Source organism: Gossypium hirsutum, chromosome A02 (genome assembly GCF_007990345.1).
Source record: "Gossypium hirsutum isolate 1008001.06 chromosome A02, Gossypium_hirsutum_v2.1, whole genome shotgun sequence".
Classification (NCBI taxonomy): Eukaryota; Viridiplantae; Streptophyta; class Magnoliopsida; order Malvales; family Malvaceae; genus Gossypium; species Gossypium hirsutum.
Genome location: NC_053425.1, coordinates 97,614,121 through 97,619,149, shown reverse-complemented (window position 1 = coordinate 97,619,149; position 5,029 = coordinate 97,614,121). Strand labels below are relative to the sequence as shown.

The 5,029-nt window shown below is 32.6% G+C and overlaps 1 non-coding gene across 1 annotated transcript; it reads right to left on the bottom strand.

Moving 5' to 3' along the window:
• Positions 1–448: 448 nt before the first annotated feature.
• LOC121217072 (small nucleolar RNA R71) lies at positions 449–555 on the bottom strand. The gene has a single exon (XR_005913298.1). It is a non-coding gene; the product is annotated as a small nucleolar RNA R71 (small nucleolar RNA).
• Between the last annotated feature and the right edge of the window lie 4,474 nt (positions 556–5,029).

Genomic DNA, 5,029 nt, shown 5'->3' with positions numbered 1-5,029 from the left:
TAGACAATTAAGAGGAAAATAATATTACTATGGAGATGGGTGATAATCACAATAATCAGCTACCTCCTGCAAATCATGATCATCGCACTATGTGTTATTATGCTAAGCTTACTCTGATTGGGGCTGAATCGAGTATTCTGAGACCTACCATTACTGCAAACAATTTTGAGCTGAAGGCAATCACAATTTAGATGGTACAACAGTATGTTTAGTTTGATAGTTTGAAGATGAAGATCTGAATGCTCATTTGGCTAACTTTCTAGAGACTTGTGACACTTTCAAGATTAATGGTGCTATTGATAACGCCATACGCTCACGATTGTTCCCATTCTCTTTGAGGAGTAAGGCAAAATAATGGTTGAATTCATTGCTATGAGGTTCTATCATTATCTGGGCGCAAATGACTGAAAAATTTCTGTTGAAATACTTCCCGACAGTTAAAACAACTAAGTTGAGGAATGATATCTCTTCTTTTGCTCAAATTGATTTGGTGACATTATATGATGCATGAAAGAGATTTAACGATCTGTTGAGAATATGCCCTCATCATGGGTTGCCTTTATGGTTGCAAGTTCAAACCTTTTACAATGGTTTGCATCCCTTGACTAGGCAACTAATTGATGCAACAGTTGGTGGAACACTAAATAATAAAACACCCAAGGCAGCTCAAGAGTTTATTGAGGAGATGACATTGAATAATTATCAATGACAACTAATGAGAACGAAGCCGATTAAAGCAGCCGATTTTTTAATATTGATGCAGTTTCTATGTTAGCGAATTAGGTTGAAGTTCTTGGTAAGAAAATTGATGGGTTAAATTTTTCTAAGCAGGTGAATCCAGTAGGGTAATATTGATGTGTCGTTGAGAGCACCAAAAGTATCCTATCCCTATAAAATAATGAAAAGAATTAGAATAAAGGAAGTATGGTCAAATCCTTAGGGACCGAATTTGCACAAGTTCCTATTCCTCGAGATTTCGGACAGAGTAGTGCACAAGAAAACCTATGTACCTGGGAAAAAATAAAAAAAATAGAATTAAAGGTCTGATTGAATTGAAATTACGAAAATTAAAATTAAAATTGTAAAGATAAATAGAGTTGAGGAAAGAGAGTTTTTTTTATGGAGAGATTCCAGCCTCTGGTTATCTCGATCCACCTTGGGTTCAATCCTAGGCTTTTAGGTGATCCTTCTTGAACAGAATAAGCCAGTTATAGTGGAAGAGGACAGCTACGACCACCAGCTCCACTTAGATTTTAGATTTACAATTTAGAGGAACTTGACTTTAGCCAACCGTCGCTTTTGTGGGACAGTCTTACACTAGATCATCACTTCTTAATGGCGAATGCCACACCATTTTGTCTCTTGGGCTTGACAACCACTGACGCAGTAAGCTAACAAACCGACTGTGCAACCTTCCCAAAACATACAAAGCGACCATTCTTTGCACAAGTTGAAAAGATCACCTTTGAAGGGAAATGGACGGAAGTGTCAGCCCCATAATGCGGAGAAATGATGAATACTTGTTGAGAAGGCTAAGCACGAATTCTAAGCCTCATGAACACTTTTTAGGGAATTTTGGCAACCTTTGGCTAGATAAATTTAGTGGCTTATGCTTTTTTAGGAAAAAAAGAAATACACATAATGAAAATGAAATTTTTACTAAATAATATGAAAGGAACAAATGCTAAGCTTTTTGGAAGAGAGAGTGTTTATAGAAAAGATGAGTCAAATTTGTGTCACTCCATCCCCTATTTATAGTATTTAGGAAACCTAGTCTATTCCTATCTAAATTCTAAAAAATAAATAAATATAAAAGCTAAAATTAAATCCAAATAATAATCTTAACAAATTATCCTAATATAATTAAAATTTAAATAGAGTCTTGTGTTTATAAAATCTCTTCTTTACATTTTTTCCCCAAGTCTTCCACACTTTGTATTTTCGGCACCACTTTTTTCCTATTTCACATGCTGGCCCACTTTATCTTTAAATTCAGACTTTTCCCCTAAATTTCCTTTTGCCTTCAATTTAGTCCCTACAAGATAAAAAATCATCAATAGCTCAAATTAGTAGGATCATACTCAAAATAAATATGTAATTAATACATAAAATATGTCATTCTAGAGTGTTATCAAATTCCCCCTATTTAGCCCATGCTTGTCCTCAAGTATGGTTTCTATCCACTGTGAAATTTAGATTTTTTCCATGAAAGAAATATCACTTCAAAGTTTTATAAAAATTAGGCATAATACATATGAAAAATAAAGAGAACCTTTAGCTTGCTTTAAGTAAAATTGAAAAAGTATTCCAATTTAATCACACAAAGATCAAAATCAACTTGGATTATTTCATGAAAATTAGGTAATTTACTAAACTTACCAAGACACTCTATCTGTTTCCACCTTTAGTCCCCAAATGCAATTTTATTAATAATACATCTCTCTTTTTTTTCTTTTTACTTAAGAATATATTGAACCTTTTGACGTGAAAAGAGATGACAGCTAAGCACCCCACCTCGGTTACTTAGCCTAACATACTCCTAGTTTATTATATTTATATATGCTTTTTTCCTTAAGAATATATTGAACCTTTTGACGCGAAGAGAGATGACAGTCAAGCACCCCACCCTAGTTACTTAGCCCAACACATTCCTAATTTTTTTTTGTTTAATTCCGGTTAGCGGAGTTTTACCTAACACGTCACACAACCTTTTGACGCGAAGTTGGATGACAACCCAAGCACCCTACCCCGATTATTTAGCTAGTCACATTTTTAAGTTGCACTCATAACTACGGAGACATCTGTACAACCCAATTTTGGCCCGGGCCCACTAAGACCCAAACAAACAGACAAATTATCCAAACAAACCCAAGACCCAAATCAAACCCAGTTAAAAACCATCAGCCCAAAACTAATACAAACCTGACCCAACAATTAATAAGACCCAAAACCAAACCTAAAAAACTAAACCCAATTCAGCCTAACCGGAAGCCGAATTAAGCCCAAAACCATAAAACACACATAAAAAAAAAGAAAACCCTAGGTGCGCCGCACCTAGGTCTGCCCTTGTCACATCCACCGCCATTGGCATGCATGCAGCACCGCCACTGTCATGGCTCCGTCCACTTGCACCTGTAAAAGCAAAAAGGAGAAAAGATTGCAAATAATCATGTAAAAATGGCTATAAAAGCTATCAAAAATCCTTTGTAATTTTCTCTAAACACTTTTGAATACAAAAAAGAAACAAACTTTCAAACAAAAAACTTACAAAAAACAAGTAGATGTATAAAAAAAGATCAAAGATTTAAAGGCCCTGATTGTTCTTATATAGGTATTTTTATTTTATTTTTTTCGAGTGTTTATTTTCAATTAAAATACAACTATACTGGTATAAAAAATATAATCCCTTATCTTTTTCCGGTGATTGGAGGAGGTTTGGAACCGAAAGTTTGCGTGACTATTTTTGATTTTAGAAGGGCTCTCGGGTGTTTTAGTATCAAATCGGGGTTGGGGATGTTGAAAGGATGAAAAAGGCTTGTTTTTGAGGCTCCGTCCGTCGTATACAACGACTACCACGGTGGAGGCGTGGCAGTCCGGTGACCGGAGTAGGGGCAGGTCGATGGCCAGACTCTGGGAAACTAGAGAGAAGAAAACCCCTTCTTTTCTTGTTTTTTTTAAGAAGGATTAAAAATGAATTTTTTTTTAAGAATTGTTGTATTTATAATGCTTCCATACGGCATTGTTTTGGGGAAAGCATCAGAAGGACAAAACGACGTCGTTTTGCCCTTAACCAGTGCGTTGACCCGACTCGTCTAGAGGATCTGAGTGTTTTTGATTAATAGGCTATTTGCGCATTTAGCCCTTCCGCTTTTTTATAGTTTTGCAATTAAACTTTTCCTTATTTATAATTTATACCCCATGATTTATTTTGATTGCATTTTGGTCCTCCCTGAAGCTGTGCGTTTTGGAAGGCAGGGATTATTGCCTTTTTAGTCCCTCCTTGTTATTCACGTGTTCAAATTGGTCCATTTCCTTTTATTTACTTCTGATATTGCCTCAAAAATTTGTTTTAAGGTTCAACTTAGTCCCTTTTTTGTTATTTTCGCTATTTTATTATTAAATTAATTAGTTTAATATATTATTACTATCATTTTTATATTTATATTTATATTTTTTACCTATTTTTTAATATAATACATTTATTTATTTATATTGCTTTGTTATTTATTTATTTATGTCCTCTTATATGATTTTAAAACTTTAGTTTTTTTTTGTTTTTCTTTTTTTTCATTTATTATTATATTAATAATATTATTAATATCATTATTATTTCTTTAAACTATTTTATTTAATATCGTTTTTTTCTTTATTTGCTAATTTTTTTTAATTAAATTTTTATCAGGTCTCATTGTTTATTTATTTATTATTGTTATCTTTTTTAATTGGCTTGTTTTATTTTCTTTATTTTTGCCTATTATTGTTATTTCATTTATATATATACTTTCAAAAATTCATATTATTCATTTCTATTACTATTGTTATTATTATTGTTTTCATTATTATTATTCTATTATGTATAATAGTACCGCAATTTATTTTACTGCAAAATTGAGTTACATTTTACCTGATACATAAAATTTCATTTTTTAAATAAGCAATCTTTCGTATTTTGGAATTCAAAAAGTCGTTCCCTAACTTACAGGGTTTCGATTTTCTCAATAAATCCAAATACCCAAAAGTTTCAAAGCATTAATTTTCAAATATTCTCGGGAATTAAGAAAAAATCGTATTCTAACTTATGTAATATGATTTCTTTCTAAAACCGAGATAATCAAATATCTTTCAAAAATAAATAATTTTTGGCGTCTATTCTCATTTTGGGGATTTAAAATATTATGTCCTAACTTACGGGACATAATTCTTTTTCTCGATTAACGTAAAATACCCCCTTATGAGTAATCGACTCTCGAACCCGTCTTTCTGAATTTCGTGGACCAAAATCGTTGTTTAAATAAATCAAACTGTTTAT